The sequence below is a fragment of the Carcharhinus amblyrhynchos genome, chromosome 17 (genome assembly GCF_965287045.1).
Source record: "Carcharhinus amblyrhynchos chromosome 17, sCarAmb.v2.hapA, whole genome shotgun sequence".
NCBI classification, from domain to species: domain Eukaryota; kingdom Metazoa; phylum Chordata; class Chondrichthyes; order Carcharhiniformes; family Carcharhinidae; genus Carcharhinus; species Carcharhinus amblyrhynchos.
Genome location: NC_137340.1, coordinates 43,293,892 through 43,319,683, shown reverse-complemented (window position 1 = coordinate 43,319,683; position 25,792 = coordinate 43,293,892). Strand labels below are relative to the sequence as shown.

Genomic DNA, 25,792 nt, shown 5'->3' with positions numbered 1-25,792 from the left:
GAGCATCCTACCCAGGTCTATCCCTGTAACTGCACACATTTACCATAGCTAATCAGCCTAACCTGCGCATCATTGAATTGTGGGAGGAAACCTATGCAAACATGGTGGAACGGCAAATTGTGAGGAGGGTGTGGAAAGTCTGCAGAGGGATCTAGATAGGCTGGGCGAATGGGCGAGGAACTGGCAAATGGAATTTAATGTTGGCAAGTGTGAAGTCGTCCACTTTGGGAGGAATAATGGTAGGAAGGACTACTACTTACATGGCAAAAAACTGCAGCATGCTACGGTGCAGAGGGACCTTGGGGTCCTTGTGCATGAGTCGCAAAAACCCAGCCTGCACGTGCAGCAGGTGGTCAGGAAGGCGAATGGGATGCTGGCCTTCATAGTGAGGGGGATTGAATATAAAAGTAGGGAGGTCTTGCTGCAACTGTACAGGGCACTGGTAAGGCCGCAGCTGGAGTACTGTGTGCAGTTTTGGTCGCCGCACTTACGCAAGGATATTTTGGCCTTGGAGGGAGTGCAGAGGAGGTTCACTAGGCTGATACCAGAGTTGAGGGGGTTGAACTATGAGGAGAGGCTGAATAAACTAGGTTTGTACTTGTCAGAGTTTAGAAGGATGAGGGGAGATCTTATTGAGATGTACAAGATGATGAATGGGATGGATAGGATAGAGGTGGAGAGGCTCTTCCCGCTTAGAAAGGACAGTAGGACTAGAGGGCACAGCCTCAAGATAAAGGGGGGGCAGTTTAGAACGGCGTTGAGGAGGAACTTCTTCACTCAAAGGGTGGCGAATCTCTGGAATTCTCTGCCCGTTGAAGTGGTGGAGGCTGCCTCGCTAAATATATTTAAGACGCGGGTTGATAGGTTTTTGACAGGCAAGGGGATTAAGGGTTATGGGGAGAAGGCAGGAAAGTGGAACTGAGCCACTTCAGATCAGCCATGATCTTATTGAATGGCGGGGCAGGCTCGAAGGGCTAGATGGCCTACTCCTGCTCCTATTTCTTATGTTCTTAACACAGAGAATGTGCAAACTCCACACTGTTATCCAAGGCCAGAATTGAACCCAGGTCCCTGATGCTGTGAGGCAACAGTGCTAACCACTGTCATCATGCCACCCATACAAAAGGAGGAAGATGATAGCATAATGGTACTGTCACCTGGACTGGTAATCCAGCAGCACAGGTTAATGCTCTGGGCTCATAAGATCAAATCCAACATGGCAGTTGGTGGAATTTAAATTCAATTAATAAAATCTGGAATTAAAAGCTAGTCTCAGTAATGGTGATCATGGGACTATAATTGGTTGTAGTTAAAAGGATATTAGTCAACCAGTGTTTTTTTTTGAGAAGAAGACTGACCATCCTTTACATGCTATGTGTTTGCTCTTAAAATGCCCTCTGAAATGGCCCAGCAAGCTACTTCAACAGCAACTGAGGACTGGCAATAAATGTTGGCCAGTGATACCCACATCCCATTAAAAATTTTTTTTAAAAATGTAACTTCCTTTTGATGACACAGCTTTTTTGTATGACACTGAGAAATTCTAGGAAAACTGAGTTGATTGAACAGCATGTAGAAATCTTAGTGGCTGGAACATCTTTCACACAAAAGGTGAATGTGATTGTTGGAGACCAGTTGCTACAGCCCCTGGATAACATCCAGATTTGGGCTGACAGTGACAACAAATATTTATTTTGGGCTGCACAAATGTCATTTCCAATAACTGCTTCACTCTGACTTTTTGTGGCATCATGTCCACTGGCCCCTAACTTGAGGATGGATCACTTCTGATGTAAAGCTTGCCTGGACCAGTCACATCAACGCTAACGTAAAGCATGGCACTCTGATCTGTTCACTTTCTATCCCCTCAAAAATTGTCTACAATCTATAAAACTCAAGCTGGATTCATAGTTATTATGGTTGCACCCATGCGCTAATCTAATTCACCCAGTATAAAGTAGACCATTTGATCACTTACTGTAACTGGTCACTCTTGTCCTGTCCACAATTGGTGCACTGGCTGCAGTACCATATCTATAGGACACACAGCAACAAATTGTCAGGCCATCTTCAATACAATTTCCTTGTCCTCGGCTCTGTATAAACGAGAGAGTCACTATCATGGGAGTGGTATCATCTTTAAATTTGTATCCTAAATTGGATATAGTAGAACAAATTCTTAACTTCCAGCATAATTGACATGGAGCTGATGGTAGATTCCATTTTGTGGACAAACTGGAGGTCAAATCAGAATTGTGCTGCAGATTTGAATTAGGGCTGCCATATTTGCATTCCTGCCTGAGAGACCAAGTTGAAATCACCCTTGCAACTTTTGCACGTGTTTCAATAAACGGACTGAAAAAAACACTTCTTGTGCCTCACTTCTGGCTGCAGAACATAATTGCCTTAATCTTTGCTTCCAGTTTATACGCACAGCCAGCACCTTGCAGCTTCTTACTTTGAATCATGAACTTCTGAGAAGTTTTAAGCCTAGGTATTTAGCAGTATTGGGGAAGATGAATGGTTTAAGTCTCCACTGGAGAGTCCTAAGGTTTGGCAATGCTCAGAGATAGTTCTGAGTTTTGGTTATACAGAATGGGGTTTGACAACATTGGCATGGAGCTGAGTTTAGCAGTGTTGCAGTGGAATTCTAGTAACTGAGAAATGGAGAATCAATAATGAGGTTGAGTTTAGTCCAACTGGAGGAGGTTTGACTCATCTCCCTCCCTCTCTCTGGGGTCTCCCAGAGAATTCCTGTAATGCAGAAGGAGCCATTCAACCCATTGAGTCTGCATCGATTCTGTGAAAGCATATCTTACCAAGCTTCCCACCCGCCCTATCCCCAAAATCTTGTGCATTTACTGTGGCCAATCCACCTAACCTGCACATCTTTGAACCTTATCCTCAGCCCTGATCTGTAACCATTGAATTTAATATTAGTTATTGGTTACTTTCCATCTGCCAGTAAATCTGCCAGTTGTCCGGATGTAACAAATCTGAGTTTACTGCAAACAGTTTCTCAGGTTAGTAATGTTGGTGACTTTGGTTAAGTCCATTCTCAACCCTTTGTGTCAGTATTAGTCTGTACTGTTAACTAGTTGTGACAACAACAGTTTGCATTTATCACATCTTTTAATATAGTAAAGAAGACATTGCACCTGAGCATTATCCCGCAAAGTTTGATACCAAGCCACATTTATTGACACAGGCAATCAAATGTAGCTGAGTGATGAAGATATTGAAGGAAAGAATTGAAGAGCTTGATCCTTCAGTAAAGACAAGTATTGACAATGATGCAGTGGTGAAAATTTGGAATGCGCAAGCAGCGAGAATTGGAGGAGTGCAAAGATCATGGAAACATATAAAATAGAAGCAGGAGTATGCCATTTGGCCCTTCTCCACCGTTCATTTGGTAATGGCTGATCGTCAAATTCAATATCTGGATATCGCCTTCACCCACCATATCCCTGTCATGGGTTGTGGGGCTCACGCATGGGAGGGGATCTGTAGCCATGCCAGGATTTGAAAATAATGATGAGAATTTAAAAATTGTGGTGTTGCTGAACCAAGTGTCATGTTAATTTGGAGAGTGAAAGGATAATGGTGAACTTGTCTGAATGCAAGTTAGAATAGGAGCAGCAGACCTTTGGGTGCATTTCAAGTTTATGGACGTTGCAAGTCTGACTTGGAGAACATAGTAAATAATTTATTATTCTATGAGCTGGATATTGTGTTCTGAGCACTTGAACTTGCATGTGTTTTTCCAAGTAGAACTGCTGAACATCCCGTGCGCTCACGGTCAGGTCCACTGACATCAAGCCAGTGTCCTTTTCTGACCACTGCCCCCTGCTGGCTGACTGTCAGCTGGAGGAAAACCAGAAAGTGGACAGGGGGTCCTGGAAGCTAAATGTAGAACTGTTGACCCCAGAGAACCTCGAGGAACTCAAAAGGATTTACCACGGTTGGATGACTGTGAAACCCTTCATTGAGTCTCCATTGCTCTGGTGGGAAACCATCAAGGGCAACATCAAAATGTTCTTCATCCTCAAAGGGGTTCAGAAGGCCAGGGAGAGACGGTGGTGGTGGTGGGGGGAAACGGCGATGTCCCGGCTCCAGAAAAATGTGCAGGAACTACACCAACTGCAGTCAATGGGGGTTGATGTCAAGGAGGATCTCCGGGAGATGAAGAGCCAGCAAGCCTCGCTTTTTGCCTCGGCGTCCAAGGTCATCTTCTGGTCCAGGGTCCAGTTCGTGGAACAGGGCAAAAAGTGCTTGTGTTTCTTCTTCCAGAAGGTGCATAGAGAAACCTCTGTGACCTGAAGGAAGAAGATGGCTCTGTAAGGTCATTGCAGTCTGACATTGAGGATCTGCACATCCCTCTATGCCAGACTGTATGACCTGAAGCCAACAGACAGCATAGCCTCCCAGTCTTTCCTGTCGTCTATCATGTAGGTCTTAGACAACGGCGAGCGGGAGAGCCTGGACAGAGTGCTATCTCTGGATCAGCTGACAAAGGCCATTGAGTCCTTTCAGAAGGGTAAAACTCCAGGAAGCGATGGCTTATCGGCTGAGTTTTATTTGGCATTGTGGGACTTGACGGACCCAGATCTCCTGGAAGTATGCGAGAGTATGCTTCTGGAAGGCAGCATGTCAGAATCCATGAGGAAAGGCATCATTACCCTCATCTACAAGCAGAAGGGAGAAAGGGGAGAAATTAGAAATTGGCAACCCGTTTCACTATTGAATGTGGACTTATAAAATTCTGGCTAAGGTCATCACCAACCTGGCCAAGTCTGCTCTGGGGTCAGTGATTCATTCTGATCAAACCTGTGCTGTACCCAGCAGGAAGATCTCTGATAGCCTCGTGTACTCGGGGATATGATCATCTACATGCAGGACAGGCAGGTGGAGACGTGCCTCATCAGCCTAGACCAGGAGAAGGCGTTTGACAGAATATCGCACAGCTACATGATGGATATGCTGTCCAAAATGGGCTTTGGGGAGGGAATCCGCAATCGGATCCGACTGCTCTACAGAGACATCAGTAGCGCAGTTTCAGTCAACGTGTGGGAATCAGGGAGTTTTCAGATCAGGTCTGGAGTCAGACAGGACTGCCCTCTCTCCTCCGTCCTATTTGTGTGTTGCATTGAACCGTTTGCTGAGGCCCTCCAGAAGTGACCCAGGCATCAAAGGGGTTCCAATCCCAGGCAGCAGAGGCACACAGATCAAAGCCTCCCTGTACATGGATAACATGGCTGTCTTCTGCTTGGACCCCTCGTCTGTTTGCAGGCTCCTCCAAGTCTGTGAGCAGTTCGAGTTGGCCTCGGGAGCCAAAGTCAACCAGAGCAAGAGCGAGGCCGTGTTCTTTGGGAACTGGGCTGACAAATCCTATGTCCCCTTCACCGTCAGGGCTGATTACCTTAAGGTGCTGGGGGTATGGTTTTGAGCGGCAGGGGCATGTGCCAGAAACTGGGACGAGCGCATCGCCAAAGCCAGGCAAAAACTGGGCTTGTGGGAGCAGCGCTTCATCTCTATCACCAGAAAAAAACCTGGTAATCCGATGCGAGGTGCTGTCCATGTTGTTGGAGCAGTGTGGCCTATCCCCAAATCCTGCACGGCAGCAGTGACTTAGGCCATCTTCAAATTTATCTGGAGATCAAGGATGGATTGCGTCGGGAGGGAATGCCAGCTTCCTCCAGATGGCCACCTTTGTGTGCGGCTGCATCAAGCTATGCGTAGATCCTTGGTATACTAACAGCAAGTGCCACTACTTTTTGAGGTTCTACCTATCCCAAGTGTTGCTGAGGATGGGTCTGGCCACACTGCCGCGGAATGCTGCAAGTGATTGGACCATACCGCAGCAGCTGTCCTTTGTAGAGAAATTTTTCCGCAAACACACCTTTGACCACATGGTGATCAAACAGTGGTCACCGCGTAGCGTCCTTGAGGCCCTGAGAGAAAAGGAGATGGCAGATCCTGTCACATGGTTCTCTGAGCAGACTGTCAGTGTCATCTGGCAGAATGCCTCATCACCAGAACTCTCAAACAAGCACCAAGACCTGGCTTGGCTGTGGTGAGAACGGCACTCCCCGCCAGATCCTTTATGCATGCTTGAGGTCTCAACATCACCGCACACTGCCCTCAAAGCGGCTGCGCGGCTGATGAAATGGTCACACACCTCCTTGTGGAATGTGTCTTTGCGAAGAAGGTCTAGAGTGAGATGCAGTGGGATTTGTCAAGGTTCGTCCCAAGCAGTTTGGTGATGCAGGACTCTGTGCTCTACAGGCTGTTTCCAGGGACGCACGCCGAGACAAATATCAGCTGGAGGGTCATCAACTCGCTGAACGATGCACTTTGGTCCGCCCGAAACTTGCTGATTTTTCAGTTGAAAGAATTGTCCTCAGCCGAGTTTTGCAGACTAGCACATTCCGAAGTCCAGGACTATGTGCTGAGGGACGTCCTGAGGCTTAGGGCAGTCACGCAAAGGCACAATGGGGAAAGGCCACACTGTAAAGCCTGGAGGCAGACCGAGGGCCAGATAACTGCAGAATGCCCTTGGCCTGTGTGACCGTGTGCCGATCTGAAAAATAACAGTGCACGTTAAAATCTGAGGCATGTATATAGTTTTAAGTTTTGAAATGTAATGACTGTAATTTTGTGTAAATAAGATTGTATAGGACTGTAAAAATGACTTTTTCTGCACTGTTTGTAATTTTTAGATATGTCAGTTTGCAATGGTTTGTTTGAGTTTTTTATGAATAAAGTATATTTTTGAAATAAAAAACTGCTGAACATCATGGTGCAATAATATAGTTGTAAGTCAAAAACTACTCTTTGTAATACATAAAAAATATAATGTTATCCTGGTGAGTAGATTTGGTACTTTTTTCTTATTATATAGTCCTGACAAGAACCTAATAGACTTCATTCATTTCCCACCTTTCCCTAAAGTGTCTAATGGTCTTTATTGCAGTTGATCTTGAACTCGTGTCTCTTTCGTAAGAATTCAAGGACAGCAAATGTCATTTTATTTGTAACTCTTTCTTTCATTAAGGGCTAATCCATAATGCTGCCAAGTGATCCCACTATGGTTCCATTATAACCATAGTACTTGGTTATGGATCCAAGTTGATGGATTTCCTGAGGTCTTAAAAGTTCTATACAAATGTGGGTTCACTCATCCATTCGTAACTATTATATTCCAAGAAGCCAGCTAATCAAGAGTAAAACTGGTACACATTTTTTGAGGTTTTATTTGCAAAGCTATAGATTTCAAACATGCACCTCCCAATTCAACTACCATGGTTGTCTGTATCTATTTGTGAGAAAGTAAGTGAATCCCCGGTTAATGCCCACTACTAACATACAATTAACAATGACCAATTTCTCTTTTTTGTTATGATATTTCCAATAGATAAGAGATGTCAGTGTTCAGTGTTTCACCTGTGGACCTGAATAAAATTCTTGTCTATCCACGACCACAGCTTGGAGCGTGGACCCTGGGAAGCTTGTCATTTAATGGGTGTGCAAGAAGAGAAGGGCAATCCAGTTTGTGTCTCACGCCACTCTTTCCCATTACCTCTGCAGTTGTTTCTCTTTCAAGTAATTTATCCAAATCCCCTTTGAAGGTTATTGCTAAGTCTGTATCCACTGTTCTCCAGCAGTGCCTTCCAAATCCTAGCTACTCTTCATGTAGAAAAGCTTTTCATCTCGTTTCTGGTTATCAACTTATGACTACTGAAACAGTTTCTCTCTTATCATTGAAACACACCTCTCATAATTTTAAACACGTTGACTCTATCCAATCATATTATTTTCAAATGTCTAATTATCACATCCTTTTATAGTAGATTCTAATACTTTCCTTGTTACTACTGACATTAAACCAACTGGTCTATAGTTCTGTTTTCTCTCTCCTTAAATAGTGGGGTTACATCTACTTTCCAGTCTACGGGAATGTTTCTAGAATCTGTAGAATTTTGAAAGATAACTACCAATGCAACCAGTATCTCTATAGCCACGTCATTCAACACTCTTGAATGTAGCTCATCAGGTCTAAAGATTTATGAATCTTCAATCCAATTAATTTCTCTCAGTACAGCCCCCTTTATTAATGCTAATTTCTTTCAGTTTTTCATTTTCAAAGCCCCTTGATCCCTCGTATTTCTGGCAGATTTTCTGCATCTTCCTCCATAAAGACAGGCACACTTTTTAGTTTCTCTGCTATTTCTCTCTTATAAATTCTCCTGTCTTTCATGAATTAGACCTCTATTTGTTCTTGGTGATTGTTTCCTTTTTACATATCTAAAGAAGCCTTTACAGCCTGCTTTTATTTTTCTTGCTGGCTTGTATTCATATTCTGTTTTTCTGTATCAGTTTCTTGATCCTCCATTGCTGGATTCTAAATTTCTGTCAATCCTCAAATTTGTTACTTTTTCTGGCAATCATATTTGCCACTTCCTTTTGATTTAATGCAGTATATAATTTTAGTTAACCACAGTTGATTCATCTTTTCCTGTTGGGCTTTTGTGTCTTTAAGGAATGTACATTTGTTGTAGACCACATAATATTTCTTTAAATGTTAGCCATTGCCTGACATTTGTAGTAATTGTTTTGTGTATTTTCCAATCTACCATGGCAAACCTGCCATTCATATGTTCATAATTTTCTTTGCTTGTATTTTAAGACCCCAGTTTCAGATTGAACGATATCGCTCTCGAACTTAATGTAAAATTTCATCATATAATGCTTACTATTCCCTAAAGACACACATAGCAAGGATATTCATTAGTCCTTACTCATTACATAATGCTAAATCGAAAATAGCCTGATCCCTAACTGGACTTCAAAGTATTACTCCAAAAAACTATCTTACACTGCAGGAATCTGTCCACCACAGCATTATTGTTAATTGCATTACCCAATCTATATGTAAATCAAAGTCTCCCATGATTACTGTATGTCCCATGCAGCTCTAATTTCCTGATTCATTTTGTGTCCGATATTATTACTATAGTTTGGTGGTCAATTAATAACTCCCTCCTATCTTTGCTACCTCTTACTGTTTCTTCACTCCACTCAAATCTCATTCTCTGTCTTGATCCTTCAATCTAAGATCCTGTCTTACTAATGTACTGATCTTGTACCTTATAAATGGTGCCACCCCACCTTTTTCCTTTTTGCCTATCCTTCTCAAATGCCTAATATCTTTGAAAAGTCAGTTCTCAGTTTTGGCTTTTAACTCGTTCGTGCTACTGCTGCATCGTGGCTGTATAGAATGGGTCGCTTCACTTATTGCCCAAATTTTTTAGGTATCGTACCCTTCCGTAGTAATCTGAGGGAAACTGAGCACTTTTCAGGACAAAGTGGCAGCCTTAGGCCCATTTAGTTTGCGCAATACAGAGTGAGCAGTCATCTGATTGGGGTAACCATTATCCCACAGGATAGCTTTTGCCCCCTGTTTCGTTTTGGCATCAAGCTTGTATGGTGAGCAAATGGCTTGGGCCCTATCTACAAGGTTGTCAATAAAGCCAGCCTTAAACTGCATGGAATTTTAGGAATCCCAGTGCATATATTGATTGATCAGTGAAGGTAGATAGTTGCAGAGAATCCATTGGCAGACTCCTCAGCTAGCAGCCAACAAAAGGGAGTTTGTTTGACTGCTTCACTTCAAAAGTGAATTTTGAATGCAGGGTGGAGCTCATTAAGATGTGTAAGGAAATTCTTAGCTGCAGCTGCATGTTGAAATGTATCATCTACCTATTGGAAATATGTAAAAGGTAGAAGGCTAGGAGTCATTCCATCAAAGGCAATTTTCTCATGGCAGCCGATTAAAAATGTTAGCAAGAGCTGGGCCTAGAGGGAAGCTCTTGACAGAACCAGGTTTTTGGATGTGCATAGTGTCACTAAAACTGAATTCAGTTGCATGAGTTGCTGAATTCTGTCCCACTCTGCTTGTTTTTAGCACGTGTTCCTGCCCATCTTCACAGGGTGGGAGCAAGGATGGAAATATTCTTTTCAGCATTTTTAATACTCCAATCAGACCACTCTTCACTTCTAAACTCGAGAGAATACAAACCAAAGATATTGAACCTGGATGAACTTTATCCAATGTCAGTATATTCTTCCTGAGTTAGTGTTTGAATTCGAGCACAGCACTGCAGATGATTCTTTTCAATAAAACAATCCTATTCTTCTTTACATTGCACTACTTTTTTCATAACTGTGATTTGTAGTTCACCTGAGAAGCTTCAGTGAAGATCTAAGCAGTTGTCACACTCCTGTCATAGAACAAAGAAAATGACAGAGCAGGAACAGGCCCTTCGGCTCTCCAAGCCTGCACCGACCATGCTGCCTGATTGAACTAAAACCCCCTACCCTTCCAGGGACCATATCCCTCTCTTCCCATTCTATTATGTATTTGTCAAGATGCCCCTTAAAAGTTACTAAATTATGTATTGCTCAATAAAGAAAACAATAAATTGTAAACTGAAATTCGTAAAGGCCATTCATATATCTGGGCCCACAACATCAGAAGATTTTTATATTTAATAACTTTATTTGGCATTTTGCAATGTAAAGTTGACATATTCTGCAAATCTTGCCTCTTTAGAATGAAATGTCTGGAGTACTATGGCTAATTATGTAAAAGCAATAAACTTCAAGTCTCTGGCCCCTAAGAACCTTAACTTAATGTAGCAGGAGAAAATCAACATAACAGAAGCACTCTGAAACCATGGGGGTCTCTCAGTCATCCTTCTTTAGGATTCCTACCTCAAAGTATAAAAACAGCGTTCTTCTGTTTTCATGGAAGAAAAATATACCATGGAAATGACAGAAGTCAAAAAAACAAAGTTTAGCATCCAGGAAATTCTTCCCTGAATTTCAAACTTTTTCATTAAAATTCATACCCTTTAAGCCCAGCTTAACAGTGATTTAATTAATGTTTGCGAAGAGAATATATTCCTTTTGTGAATTAACATGTTCAGCCTCAGGGAATTATAAAATTAATCTTGAAATGAAGTCTTGCAAAATTTGTCAGATTAAAGCAAAATAAATTTGAGCCATAATCAACCTCTTGCTACTCTTGCAGTCTTCGCATTAAATAAAATTTAGTCCATATAGTTAATATATGCTCATTTGTATTTTGTCACAGCTTTGTTGTATGCAGTTATCAGATTTTAACATTTTTTCAGCATCACAAGTCGGCTTATATTAACACTGCAGTGAAGTTACTGTGAAAATCCCATAGTCGCTACACTCCAGCGCCTGTTCAAGTACACTGGCCTACTCCTGATAACCAGTTGGTGAAGGAAGAAACCAGGGTCCATTTTTATTTATACTTATAGATTTGTTCATAGAATGAATCATTGCAGATCTGTACCTCCTAATTTGATTCTCACCTGATTCAGTGTCTCTTTATACATCCTCAAGTAACTACTCATTCGATGACCTCCCTCTATCTACATGACCTTATTTAATAAAACCAGCTTTGTTATTTTAATTGTATTAGTGACAAATGTCAATATATGTTGCAAAGTAGCACTGGACCTTTATGTGGTCAGTTAAAGTGGGAACTCTGCATGCCAGTGAATGGACTAAGCATTTTTAAACAATTTTTTTTCTTCAGTATAGTCTTGGAGTTTGATAGCTTCTGTGTCAAACTTGGCACTCATCAAATTCCCAGGACCATCTCTGACCCAGTTACCATAGCAAACTGCCCCCATATCCAAGCAAACAGTATTACCATTTTCAGGAACGTAACTTAGACAGTAACTTTAGCTATCAAATGCCAAATGTATTGCCAATAGGCATTAGTTGGCCTCCTATTGCAGATTTACATCTGTAGTGGGTTCCTCACCAACTGTTACAGGAGAATAGTGTTTCTCTGAAAGAGGCATTTATTTATCATATTACCAGCACCATTTAATATTATAAGGAAATTAATTAACAGTAGTCCATAAAACTGAATGAGTTTCTTAAATTAGGAAAGATCATCAACTGGACATATGGTAATTTTCCTGTAATAAATAGTTCTGAAGATAAAAATAGTGTTCATGAGGGAAACTGACATTTATAATTGGCATAACCCAAAGTTTTGAGAAGCAAGTGCTCCATATTTAATCTATTCCACCATTCAAAATTTGTAAAATACTAACGTATGGTTAGATTACATGGATTCAGTAATCTTTCAGGAAATTGTAGTTTTTTAAAAAAATTGTGTTAGCTATACTGTAGTGTCGTCTGCCTTTGGAAAGGAAACCTTTGGATTTGTTTCTGTCTGGTTTTCTCTCCTTGCATACATTTTTAAAGAAATGTTTCATACTGGGTTTGATTAAAATAGGTGGCAGCGGTTCCCTGTTAGCTCAGCCAAATGGGCATTCCTCATGGATTGGATGGAGTGGTTGCATATAATTGAAATAAGTAATGGTCATATTGAGATGAACCTGATCGTATCTTCACCTAAAATCAGTTTAACGTAGATTTGTGGCACAGAAGATGGTCATTCAACTCATCATTTTGGGAATGAGATTTGCTACTTTTCCTACAACTATTGGCAGTAGAATGAAGGTTCTACAAGAGAATTTGTACATTTTTTTTAAATAGGAGATTAGTATGACCTCATATGCAGTGATATAGAATCATAGAACCCTACAGTGCAGAAAGAGGCCCTTCAGCCCATCGAGTCTGCACCGAACACAATCCCACCTAGGCCCTACCCCCATATCCCTACATATTATACCCACTAATCCTTCTAACCTACGCATCCCTGGATACTAAGGGGCAATTTCTTAGCGTGGCCAATCAATCTAACCTGCCCATCTTTGGATGTGGTAGGTTATATGCCTCATGCAGAATGAAACGTTGCCAAAAAGTGCTGCTGCAGGTCGTTATATTCTGTCACCAAGTGAGCCAATTCCTGCCACCAAGATTGTGCAAGCTTATTAGTTAATAGTGCACTTATGTAAGCTTATTAGTTAATAGATTTGTTTTTTTTCCTGACTGGAGGGCTTTCAAAGAAACTGCCAAATCATTTGCATACCATTATTGAGCAATCTTGTAATTTATAGATACAGTGAAGATTTGTTTTTACAGTCAGATGTAGAAATTTAAGTGTAGAGTTGCAACATTTGTGTTTGCTTCTGAAACCTGCACCTATACCATTGTCACTTCCTGACTGGAGTATTTCAGATGCACCCTTTCCAAACTTGGGTATTTCAGTAGTACCTTTGGACCAGCTGTCAGCCATAGGTCATCCAAAACTCCATTGCCTATATTCTGTCCTATACCAGACCCAGTCTTTGTTGAAATAAAAGCAAAATACTGTTCATGCTGGAATCTGAAACAGGAGCAGAGAATGCTGGAAAAACTCAGCTCTGGCAGCATCTGTTGGGAGAGCAAAAATGAGTCAACATTTCAAGCTCTTTTGACTCTTCAGAGCTGAAGAGAGGAAGAAAACGCTGTAATCGCTGCTCCCAAAACGGTCTCCTCTATATTGGAGCGACTAACGCAGACTGACTGTTTTGAGAAACACCATTTGCTCAGCCTGCCAGTATGACCCTAACCTTCCTATTGTTTGCCATATCAACTCTGCATTTTGCTCTCATGCTCGCATGTCTTGCCTTAGCCCGCTGCAGTGTTCCAGTGAAGCTCGATGCGAACTGGAAGAGCAGCACCTTATCTTCTGATTAGGCACATAACGGAGTTGTGGACTCAGTATTGAGTTGAACAACTTGTGACCTTTTTCATCTATCTTGATCGTCTTTTTATAAAGGTATATCACAAATATTTTTTGCCCCAAATGCAACCCCCCCCCCCTTTCAATGCCACCAATTCAAAGGTGAGAATAGCCAAGACAAAAAGATGTGAAATTTTTTTGTGGCAAGGAATTGAGTAAGTGTAGCACTTTATTTATAATCAGCGATGAAATACACATGCTCTAGGCCAGCTTAAAGGGGGTATTTGTCTTCAAGTGGATAGAACCATAATTTTTCTTCTATTACAATCAAGACCGTGTGCATAAGATCACTGAAGTGACCCCGGCATTTTAGCATTCAACGGAATAATGCATCATAGTTCCCAATGCTAGGAAATCTGCAGCGAGAAACTCGCCTCTTACACCCCAAAGCTTGTGACCATTTACAAAGTACAATCCAGGAGTGTGATGGAATACTTTCCACTTAATGACTGCACCTCCAAAAACACAAGAAACTTGACACCATCCAAGACAAAGCAGTCTGCTTGATTGGCACCACACCCACCACCTTAAAATTTACACTTCCTCCACCATCAACACAATGGCAGCAACATGCACCATCTACTAAATTGTCTGCAGCTGTCCACCGAGGCTGCTTTGATAATACCTTCTAAACCTATGACTGATAAAGGAAGCAGAAATGTTGGAACACCACCTGCAAATTTCTCTCCAAGCCACACACTATTCAGACTTGGGACTATATTACAGTTCTTTCACTGGAACAAAATCCTGGAACTCCCTTCCTAACAGCACTGTGTGTACACCACATCACTAGCAGTGGTTCAAGGCAGTAGCTCACCACTACCTTAAGAGCAATTAGGAATGGGCAATAAATGCTAGCCTATTCAGCGACACCGACATCCCATGATGACATGAAACAATGCAGGATGAAGTCCATACTAACAAAACATGTCCAGACTAGATTATGGACATAAATGAAACAAAGGAGTAAAACAGTGCTTTGCAAATTTATTTTCCATTGTCATCCCCATTTTAACTCTCCGCCACCTCCTTGAAGGTGGTGAAAGAGGGAGGAGCTGGGAGAGCTTCCCTGGACCAGGAGAAGGGGGAAAAAAATCAAAAGGGCAGAATTCTGTGATCCAAACGTCAGAATTCCACTAAAAGGAAGATTTCTCACCTCTGCCAATTAATTATTATCCATGTGTTTAAATATCATTGTTGGCTTGCATCTCCAGCCATACAATTCCCTGAGCTTTCCATTCTTCTTATTCATGTATATTGTGCATTATCCACTCTCCTTTGCAAAACCATTAGAGGTTCTGACTTCAGCTGCCTAGATTCTTCGTTTTGAACTTGTCAGAGAGATTTAAAAGCATTTAAAGAATGTGCATGGCTTTGCAGTACTCACCATCTTTACTCCCAGAGAAGGCCTGCGTGGGTGAGATTTCAGAAGTCTCAATTATGGCTGATCAGAAGAAGGGAACTTCAACCTATGTTGATGTTCCTCCTCAATCTGCTTGCCTGTGCTGCAATATGCATGCGGATGCAATCAATTTTGCCTGTAATGCTACTTTTGACCTGTTAAAGCTCACTGTCCTGGCTAAGGTTTGACAAATGGATACTTTGGAAAGCTTTGAAAGAAAATCTCTGCAATATGTTGAACTATATTCCTGCAGGAGTGAGGGGAAAAAAGAGAACAAATTTGAGAGATTTCAATCCTGATTTAAAAACCTTGTTACTAAGAATTAAATGGTGGTAGTTTTTGATCTATTAAGTAATTATTAAGCATGACTGGAGAATTAAATGAACTGGTTTTCAAATTAGAATTATCTTTTTTGAGTATGAATGAAAACTATTGTCCATTATTGTTATTAAAAATACTCAAATTGGGACCCAAATGATGATCAGATTTGTTGCCTTTAATTTAGAAGGGTGTGTTGATCCAAAAATCTACGCACATTTTGGAGCATGTTTTCATGTACATAATTCTGCAAGTTACTGTGGTTGTTGTGGACAGTCATTACATCTATCTGCTTTCCTATTAAACTCCTATGGAGTTAGAAGTTGCTTACTGCTCTTGACTCAACTGAAAATCGTACCTTTCTCATAAGAAGATGCTTATGCCTGTTGACTCCACAATGTGCTCTGGCTATTACAAACAATTTTCTTTTTTAGTCAGGTAAAGTTTATGTCTTGAGTCCATTAATTTGCAAACAATATAAAGTAAATGTATTTTGATACAATTTTGTATTGGGGTGTTTTCTAAAAACAGTCATAAAAATCAAAACAAAAGTAAAACACTGCCATATGCATGAAGAGTCAACTCTCAAGAATCAAAGCAGCAGTTTGTGCGAAATTACGTGATGTCTGACAATGTGAAAGCAGTAGACCTTAACCTTCCTGGTTGTAGATAAAAGCCATTGACTTATGGAAGTAATGTGCACACTAAACAAGGGACAAGTTAGAACCAGCTGTGTTTTTCTCTTCGTTTTTCTAATTTTGTATAATTGTTAAGTAGATAGCTCATGTTTTCTGAAGAATGATCACTTGGGTGATTCACCTAAACAGAAGCCAGTGTTCATAACAGAGAGGTGGGATGGAAACCTCAGTATACAACACGACCTCAATTGTTCTATTTGAAGAATATTTTATCAGAAAAGGGAAAACCAGTGTGTCATGTGTTGTGCTTTCTTGCCCTTTTGAGATTTGGTATGTCAGCTACGACTCTCACCAACTTTTACAGATGCACCATAGAAAGCATTCTTTCTGGTTGTATCACAGCTTGGTATGGCACCTGCTCTGCCCAAGACCGCAAGGAACTACAAAAGGTCGTGAATGTAGCCCAATCCATCAGGCAAACCAACCTCCCATTCATTGACTCTGTCTACACTTCCTGCTGCCTCAGCAAAGCAGCCAGCATAATTAAGGACCCCACGCACCCCAGACGTTCTCTCTTCCACCTTCTTCCTTCGGGTAAAAGGTAAAAAAAGTCTGAGGTCAGATACCAACCGACTCGAGAACAGCTTTTTCCCTGCTGCTGTCAGACTTTTGAATGGACTTAGCTTGATCTTTCTCTACACCCCAGCTATGACTGTAACACTACACTCTGCACTCTCTCGTTTCCTTCTCCATGAACGGTATGTTTTGTCTGCAGAGCATGCAAGAAACTGTAGTTTTCAATGTAAATACATGTGACAGTAATAAATCAAATTTCTTCTATTACTCTTTTACTGTTGACAAGCTCAGTTTACACTGAAGTAACTGATTTGCTAACTGCAACTCCCTTGTGCACTTGTCTGCAACTCTAGCTATTGAAAGCGATCAGAAATGCTCAGTATGAGTGCAAAGCTACAGCCTTGATGGCTAAACATGACACCGATGATTAAATGTCATCATTTTTTTTGCTATGAAAAGACTTGATAAGTCTTGGAGAAATTATAAAATGTGTTATTGAAATGAAATCTTTTGTAAAAACACTCTTCCAATGATGGAAGGTGCTGACTGAGAAGCTAGCTCTCTTTAAACTTCCTCCTGTGTCATGCTTGCTAATATCTTATCAATTACATTAAGGTTTGTTAATGTCGGGAAGTAAATGACGGTACTTGAACATGTAAACAGGGGATAGCTAGGACATTGGATGAGGAGTGTTAACGCTAGCAAAGTCTGTTAGTAAGCTCAGCAAGGAGAGATTCTGAGCTTTTTGAGATTTTTGCTAACAGGCTTCAATCCTATTAAAAATTGTTTGAGTGGTTTGTGTTGTACTCAAATGCATTTTGTTCAGTTGAACGGAGACATTTAAATAGCTGTGCACTCAACAATTTTAAAGCCTACTGTTTGGTAATGCTAACCTCAGTAAAATCCCAGTAGGAATATTAGAAGTGAGCTCGCATTGCTTTTAGTGCTTGTCTTTAGATGGGGATGTGAATGACATGGTGTACAATTTTGGCTGTGTTCAATGCTTTGGCCTTGTGTGAAAATTTTAAGTAGATTGTGCAGCTGTTAGTTGAGTTCCAGTCAGAGCAACAGAGGGTAGTGCTGCTGGAGATATTTTTAATTCATGGGATGTGAGCATAGCTGGCAAGGCCAACATTTGTTGCTCATCCCGAAATTGCCCTTGAAAAGGTGATAGTGAGACGTCATGTGTAATCACTGTGATGTATGTAGTGTAGGTAGCCTCTGCTGTTAGCAAGAGTGTTTCGGGTTTTGATTCAGCGACTATGGATGGGCAACAAAATGCTGGTACATCCATGAAAGAATAAAGAAAAAAAAAGTATTGGTCACCCATTCTAACATCTTATGTGGTCCAATGTCAAATTTTGTTTGAAAGTTACTCCGGTGCAGTCCTCTGGAATGTTGTACTTAAAAACTCTAGGTGGAATTTTATGGGCCCAACTTAGCTTCTCATTTGCCTCCACTGGTTGTTGTTGAAGACCACCTGCAATCCCAGCAGTGGCCACTGCTCCTCTTCATGCTGTTAGGATTAGAAAGCTGCTAGACATCTGACTGGAGATTCCATATGTGGGACTTCCTCCCAGTTGGGCAAAAGTCTAGCCTGGAGCTAATTAACTACCTGACAGCCATAAAATTGGCTTCTGTGATGTGGTCAAGTAGAGATAGGTTTGCCTCAAGCTTTTAAGCCAGTGAGTGGTGGGGTCACCACTTTTATGGAAACTTGGATCCAATTGTAAATTACATCAGAGTAACTCTCTAAAGTAACTCCAGTAACTAACAGGAGAAACTCTCAAGTTGCAATCAGCAAGAAAAAAAGTAATAAATAGAAACATAATGGAATTAAGCACCAACAAATCACCAGAACGTGATGGTTTGTACTTCGGGGCTTTAAAAGAAGCAAGTGAAGAAATGCAGATGATTTTGCTATAATCTTTCAAAGTGTTCATGATTCAATAATTGCCCCTTTAGTTCAAAAATTGCAAATCTAACTCCGTTGTTTAAAAGGCCAGAAAGAAGGGAAAAGTTAGAAATGATCAACTTGTTTGTTTAATGTAAGTTGAGATTTTTGGAATTGATGATTTAAAAAAAAGATCTCGGTTGAATTTTTTTTGCGGCAATAACTGACGGACTAGGCTGCGGGAAAGTCTTACTGATGTACTTGATACAGATTTTAAGAAGGCATTCCATAAGGTTCCATGTAGCAAACTGTTAGCTAAAATTAAAATTCATTGAATTGAAGGAAATTGTTAACCTAGCTCAGAGATTGATTGAGTGATGTACAAGATGGGCTGTATAAGAATTTATGCTGGGATGTCTGATTATTTATTAATGGCTTGGATAATAGAAATTGAGAGCCAGTTTGCAGATGACCCAAAGATAGATGGCACGTTAAGTAATAAATGGGAGCATAAAATTGCAAATTAATGTTTATAGATAAAGTGCGTGTGCAAATCTAGGGTAGATGGATATCAACATTGGGAAGTGTGAGATCATCCATTGTGGACCTAAAAGATAGATGTGCTTTTTTTTAATGATCATGGTTTAGGAACATTTGAAGCTCTGTCTTCATGCACACTGATCAATAAAATTTGGTGATCTGCTCCAAAAAATTCAAAAGGACTCCTGGAATGGAATGCATTGAGGAGGCAGGGCTATATTGGACTCAAGTTTTGTTGCAGCTATACTAAGCCCTAGTTGCATCTCATCTGGAATATTGTGGCCAATTTTGGTCACTGTGCCTTAGGGCATATTGGGACATAACTTCCTGGCTCATCATCAGATTTGGGGGTACCCCAAAGATGCACTGGGGAAATCCCCTCAGAAGATCCCAGGTAAGAGTTTACCCAGCAATTGAACATAAGCACCAGCTTCCCCTGGATAATTGTATTTATTACCAGCCAAAGCTATTTAAATCTCTAACTTCAGATGATTAGTGTTAGACTAATAGTATAGTTAACACTAAGAGTTGGAAGAAGTAAAAGTACTTCTAACTTCAGCGTAACTATTTTAAAGATCCAGGCTGAGTCCCGCACAGGATACCTCTTTCCCTTTGCCTTTTTTTCAGTGGTCCCTTTAAACTCACCTGCTTTATGGCAGTTAATGTTGTATAATGGGGGCATGTCCTCTTTCACTGTGCTCCATTTACACCTCTCTGCTGCAGCCCCAGAGCTGATTCACTGTTCCTGTCTCGCCTGGCCTGAGTGAGAAAAATTAGGCAAGATGGGGGCTTTGTAATTCCAACCAAGCTGCTACAGAGTGATAATCCATCAGTTATTGTCACTCTGAGCAAGGGTATGGGCTACTAGCCTCATAAAGAAGGGATGCAGTGTAGATTCACAAGGATGCTACAATGATTAGGTTATGAGAAGTGTTTACATAAAATAGATCTATTTCCCCTGAAATGTAGAAAGGTTAAGAGGTGATTTTATTGAGGCTTTTGGATTTTGAAAGGAATTTATAGGGCAGATAGAGAAGAACCTTTTCTGTTGGTAGGGATCTTGAGAGCAAACGCACATTAAAATCAGAGTGAGCTCAGCCATTCAGGACAGAAGTTGGGAATTTCCTTTTATACAGTGGTAAAACTGTGGAACACACTCCCACAAAAGCAGCAGTTTTTTGCTCAGTTTATTAATTCTGAAGCAATTGAGGGTTATGGAATTTGGATATAGATCAGTCCTGTTCTCATTGTATCATGGAAGAGTTTCAGGATTGAATACCTGTGTTCTGAAGACTGCAAATACTGGAAATTTGAAACAAGAACAGATCAATACAAAACTGCACAGTCGTTCAATGGAAAATAACCCTTTCATAACCAAAATCGACATGTTAAACCCCTATACTGCAATTAACAAAACACACAATGAACAGTTTAAGGTAATACCTCAAAAAAGCTTGTTACAATGATAACGTTTGAAGCTAAAGTAAATCCTATTGATTCTAGTGTTTGGATGGCCCATAGAATTGATGATGACATTTTACTAATGAGTAACTGTTTTTATTTTATTGTAGTTTTCTGCACCTTCTAAAATGACCCCAAAGCTCCTTCAATGTCTTAGCACTTTAGTGCAATGTCCCATTTTGTACTAAGGCATACAGAATAAGAAGGCCCCAAATTAGATGTTTTTCTGCAGTGATAATAATCTCTTCTGATACAGTGACTGGGATCTAAAATTTGCTAGTCCCTTTCTCCCACAGGACGGGTAAGTTGTTTGCTGACTGTGCAAAATGCCTATTGGGTGATGGAGTATTTGGCTTGGCACTTTACAGTTAAGTAAATTGACAACAAAGCCTGTTGTCGAGCCACATATACATAAATGAAAGTTAGCTTTTAAAGAAAAAGTTTTTTAGAATTAAAACTGGAAAATAGATGTGAGACAGAAGATGGATTGAGGGGAGGTGAAGAATTTCACATTTATTTTCATTAAAATTGTATGGAATAGTATACAAGCATGAGCCTTGCCCTCGAGAGAAAAACCATTTCTCAAGTATTTTCCATAATTTGTTCATTTGAACATTCAGACTATTTATGACATTTTCTCTTTCATTTTAGCTCAGTGGTTTTGAATCTCATGCTTTGTTCCATATAGTTTAGTGTTACTTTGAATTTAATTTTCTTTTGAATTGAAGGTGAACTATTTCCATAGTGAATGTGGAGTTAAAGAACTGCCTGTATCAGAGCTCATACACCTGAAGCAAAGGCCCAACATCAGAAACAAGCACGCCTGTGAGGTTGCACAGTACGTACAGTAAGTTCAACTGTTGATCAATTATTAATTCATTATGTCTCATTTATGTACCAAAACTGATATTTTTCCAGAAATATACATAACATTAATTTAGGTGAGGATTCTACTGTAGCTCTATGTACAACTTTACTTCACTGTCAACTTCCTTGTGAGTTCCTGTGAATCTGGTTTTCCAACAAAAATAATTCAGGATGGAGTTTGTTTTGTTGTGGATTAGTCATTGAAATGCATCAAATGTGTCTTGAATGCCCTTACAAATTGATATGTTCTATGTCATTTTCCACCCATCATGTAGATTAAAACATTTTTAATATCTGTAGACAAATATTTGGGTTGTGTGAACTGTTAGTGACTATTCTATCAGTTGTTCATCCTTTTCTGTTTTATTTTCATCTCAAAATTTACAGCTTCCAAATCATAATGTTAAATTTAGCATTCTGTCTTTCCATTGGATAAAACTTTTCGTCCATGATTTGAGACACCAGCTGAACATCTTGATTGTTGCATTCCTTAGAAAACCATCCAGCATTCCTTTCTATAGTTGCCTCTGGCTATAGTTCATTGAACAAAAAAGATCCAATGTCATTTTTTATTTCTACAGTGGATTCATTCATTGTAGACATTCAGCCTAAGCTTTGTTAGATCAGAATCACTGCTACGTATATAGAAAAAAAATCGTACAGCTGAAATGCTAAAATTAATAAAAAGACAGAGTTAAAGACATTCTTGTCTGAATGCAAACAATATTTACAATAGTAGATGAATTGATGGCACAAATGACAGTAAACTGTATAGGGCATTGGTGAGGCCGCAGCTGGAGTACTGTGTGCAGTTTTGGGCGCCGCACCTGCGCAAGGATATTTTGGCCCTGGAGGGAGTGCAGAGGAGGTTTACTAGGCTGATACCGGAGTTGAGGGGGTTGAGCTATGAGGAGAGGCTGAATAAACTAGGCTTGTACTCGTTAGAGTTTAGAAGAATGAGGGGAGATCTCATTGAGACGTATAAGATGATGAATGGGATGGATAGGATAGAGGTGGAGAGACTCTTCCCGCTCAAAAAAGACAGTAGGACTAGGGGGCACAGCCTCAAGATAAAGGGGAGGCGGTTTAGAACGGAGTTGAGGAGGAACTTCTTCACTCAAAGGGTGGTGAATCTCTGGAATTCTCTGCCCGTTGAAGTGGTGGAGGCTGCCTCGCTAAATATTTTTAAGAAGCGGGTTGATGGGTTCTTGATAAGAGAGGGGATTAAGGGTTATGGGGAGAGGGCGGGAAAGTGGAACTGAGCCACGACAGATCAGCCATGATCTTATTGAATGGCGGGGCAGGCTCGAAGGGCTAGATGGCCTACTCCTGCTCCTATTTCTTATGTTCTTATGTTCTTATGTAAACGGATATGATTTAATGGCCATTATGGGGACGTGGCTGCAGGGTGATCAGTGGTGAGAACTGAATTTTTTTTTGGTGAAGAGGGTGTGGGTGTAGCTGACCAGCATTCATTACCCACCCCTAAGTGCCATTTTAAGAATCAACACTTTGCTGTGGATCTGGAATCACATGTAGATTAGACCAGCTAAGGGTGGCAGATTTCTTTCCCTGAAAAACATCCTTGAACCAGATGGGTGGTATTAGAACCTGGTGCTCAGAGCATTACCCTGTGTCTCTGGGTTACTAGTCCAGTGAAAGTATCATTTTGCCATTGCCTCTTGTTAATGTTCAAAGTTAGTCAACATTTAAGAAGGACAGACAAGAAGGGAAATGAGGTGGGGTAGGGCTGTTACTAAATGATGAAACCAGTACGTTAGTGAGAGAGGATCTTCGATTGGAAAATCGAGTCAGTTTGGGTGGAACTAAGAAACAGGAAACAACAGCAAACATTGGTAGCAATAATGTAGTGAATGGTATAATTTGCGAAATTAGAGGTGAATGTAACAAGGATAACACAGTCATCATGAAAGAATTCAATATACAGAAACTGGGTTTAATTTATCAACACAATGTTCCCAAAAAGATATGGAGCCATTGAGGAAGGTACAAAGAAGATTTACAAGGATGATATGCTTCCAAAGATGGCCACCAAGGGTCAGGTGACCTTTTGTAATGTCCATACAGTTAGAGGATTAATTTGTGTCTAAACCTAGAGGATTAATTTTGTGGATAAACTATGAAGCTGGGCTAGCGCTTAATATAAAAAAGGACAGTAAGAGTTTTTATAAATATATTAAAAAGGAAGAGGCTGGCTAGGGTGAACATTAGACCCTTAGAGGATGAGGGGGAGGACTTAGTGGTAGGGGATGGGGAAATGGCTGAGGCCTTGAATAACTTTTTTGTTTCGGTCTTCACGGAGGAGGACGTGAATAATTTGCCGGGTGTTAGCGATGGAAAGATGGTAGGAGTGGAGGGCCTGAATGACATTATTGTTACTAGAGAGGGGGTGCTCGACAGACTGGAGGGACTGATTGTGGACAAGCCCCCAGGACCGGATGGAATGTATCCAAGGGTTCTGAAAGAAACGGTGGAGGTGATAGTGGATGCCTTGGTGATTATTTTCCAAACGTCGCTGGATTCTGGGGAAGTGCCGGAAGTGCTAATGTTACGCCGTTGTTTAAGAAGGGTGGCAGGCAAAAGGCAGGGAATTATAGGCCGATTAGTTTAACGTCTGTTGTAGGAAAAATGTTAGAATCCGTGATCAAGGAGAAAATAGCGAGGCATCTTGAGGAGAATTGTTTGATAGAGCAGACGCAGCACGGTTTCATTAAGGGGAAGTCGTGTCTTGACGAATTTATTGGAGTCCTATGAGGATGTGTCTAGGGCGGTGGATAGAGGAGAGCCGGTGGATGCGGTGTTTCTTGATTTTCAGAAGGTGTTTGATAAGGTGCCTCACAAGAGGTTATTACAGAAGGTCAGGGGGCATGGAGTTGGGGGTAGGGTGTTAGCGTGGATAGGGGATTGGCTGTCAAATAGGAGGCAGAGAGTGGGGGTCAATGGGTGCTATTCGGATTGGCGGTTGGTGACTAGTGGAGTGCCCTAGGGGTCAGTGCTGGGGCCTCAGCTATTTACCATTTATGGAGATGATCTGGAGGAGGGAACCGAGTGTATGGTGTCGAAATTTGCTGATGACACCAAGATTGGTGGAACGGCAAATTGTGCGGAGGGTGTGGAGAGCCTGCAGAAGGATCTAGATAGGCTGAGCGAATGGGCCAGGAAATGGCAAATGGAATTTAATGTTGGCAAATGTGAAGTTGTCCACTTTGGTAGGAATAATGGTAGGAAGGACTATTACTTACATGGCGAAAAACTGCAGCATGCGACGGTGCAGAGGGACCTCGGGGTCCTTGTGCATGAGTCGCAAAAACCCAGCCTACAGGTGCAGCAGGTGGTCAGGAGGGCGAATGGGATGCTGGCCTTCATAGCGAGGGGAATTGAATATAAAAGTAGGGAGGTCTTGCTGCAACTGTACAGGGCACTGGTGAGGCCGCAGCTGGAGTACTGTGTGCAGTTTTGGTCGCCGCACTTACGCAAGGATATTTTGGCCTTGGAGGGAGTGCAGAGGAGGTTTACTAGGCTGATACCAGAGTTGAGGGGGTTGAGCTATGAGGAGAGGCTGAATAAACTAGGCTTGTACTCGTTAGAGTTTAGAAGAATGAGGGGAGAGCTCATTGAGACGTATAAGATGATGAATGGGATGGATAGGTTAGAGGTGGAGAGGCTCTTCCCGCTCAGAAAGGACAGTAGGACTAGAGGGCACAGCCTCAAGATAAAGGGGGGGGGGCAGTTTAGAACGGAGTTGAGGAGGAACTTCTTCACTCAAAGGGTGGTGAATCTCTGGAATTCTCTGCCCGTTGAAGTGGTGGAGGCTGCCTCGCTAAATATATTTAAGACGCGGGTTGATAGGTTTTTAATAGGCAAGGGGATTAAGGGTTATGGGGAGAGGGCGGGAATGTGGAACAGAGACACGACAGATCAGCCATGATCTTATTGAATGGCGGGGCAGGTTCGAGGGGCTAGATGGCCTATTCCTGCTCCTATTTCTTATGTTCTTATGTTCATGCATCTGAAAGTTCTGAAAATATGAATGATTGTGGGTAAATGCTGTCCCTTGAATGAACAGAGCAAGACAAAACCATCTATGGAATTCACACTTTCAAATGTTGCCAGTGGTTTTCCAGATCCACTATCTCCTTGATACTTAACAAAAGACACATGCAGAAACCAATTAATCATCAGTCATGGTGAATAACTCACCCATTTTTACGTTGTGTTATTTGGTTTGACCAAAAAGAGGAACAGTGGCTTCCAAACCATTCCAGATGTACATTGATAAGGTGATGAAAATTGTCTCCAGGTAACATGTCTTCTACTCCAAGCACCAGGGAGAAACG

General features: G+C 41.2%; 1 protein-coding gene across 5 annotated transcripts in view; it reads left to right on the top strand.

Moving 5' to 3' along the window:
* add3a (adducin 3 (gamma) a) overlaps nt 1–25,792 on the top strand; it is a 236,184-nt gene that overhangs the window by 19,897 nt on the left and 190,495 nt on the right. For 3 of the 5 annotated variants that reach the window (XM_080205869.1, XM_080205873.1, XM_080205868.1), the window contains exon 2: nt 21,296–21,414. The exons of 1 other annotated variant lie outside the window; for it this stretch is intronic. The gene's annotated coding sequence lies outside the window, so the exon portion shown is untranslated. The remainder of the gene's footprint in view (nt 1–21,295; nt 21,415–25,792) is intronic. One more of the 5 variants, XM_080205870.1, reaches the window with a different exon arrangement.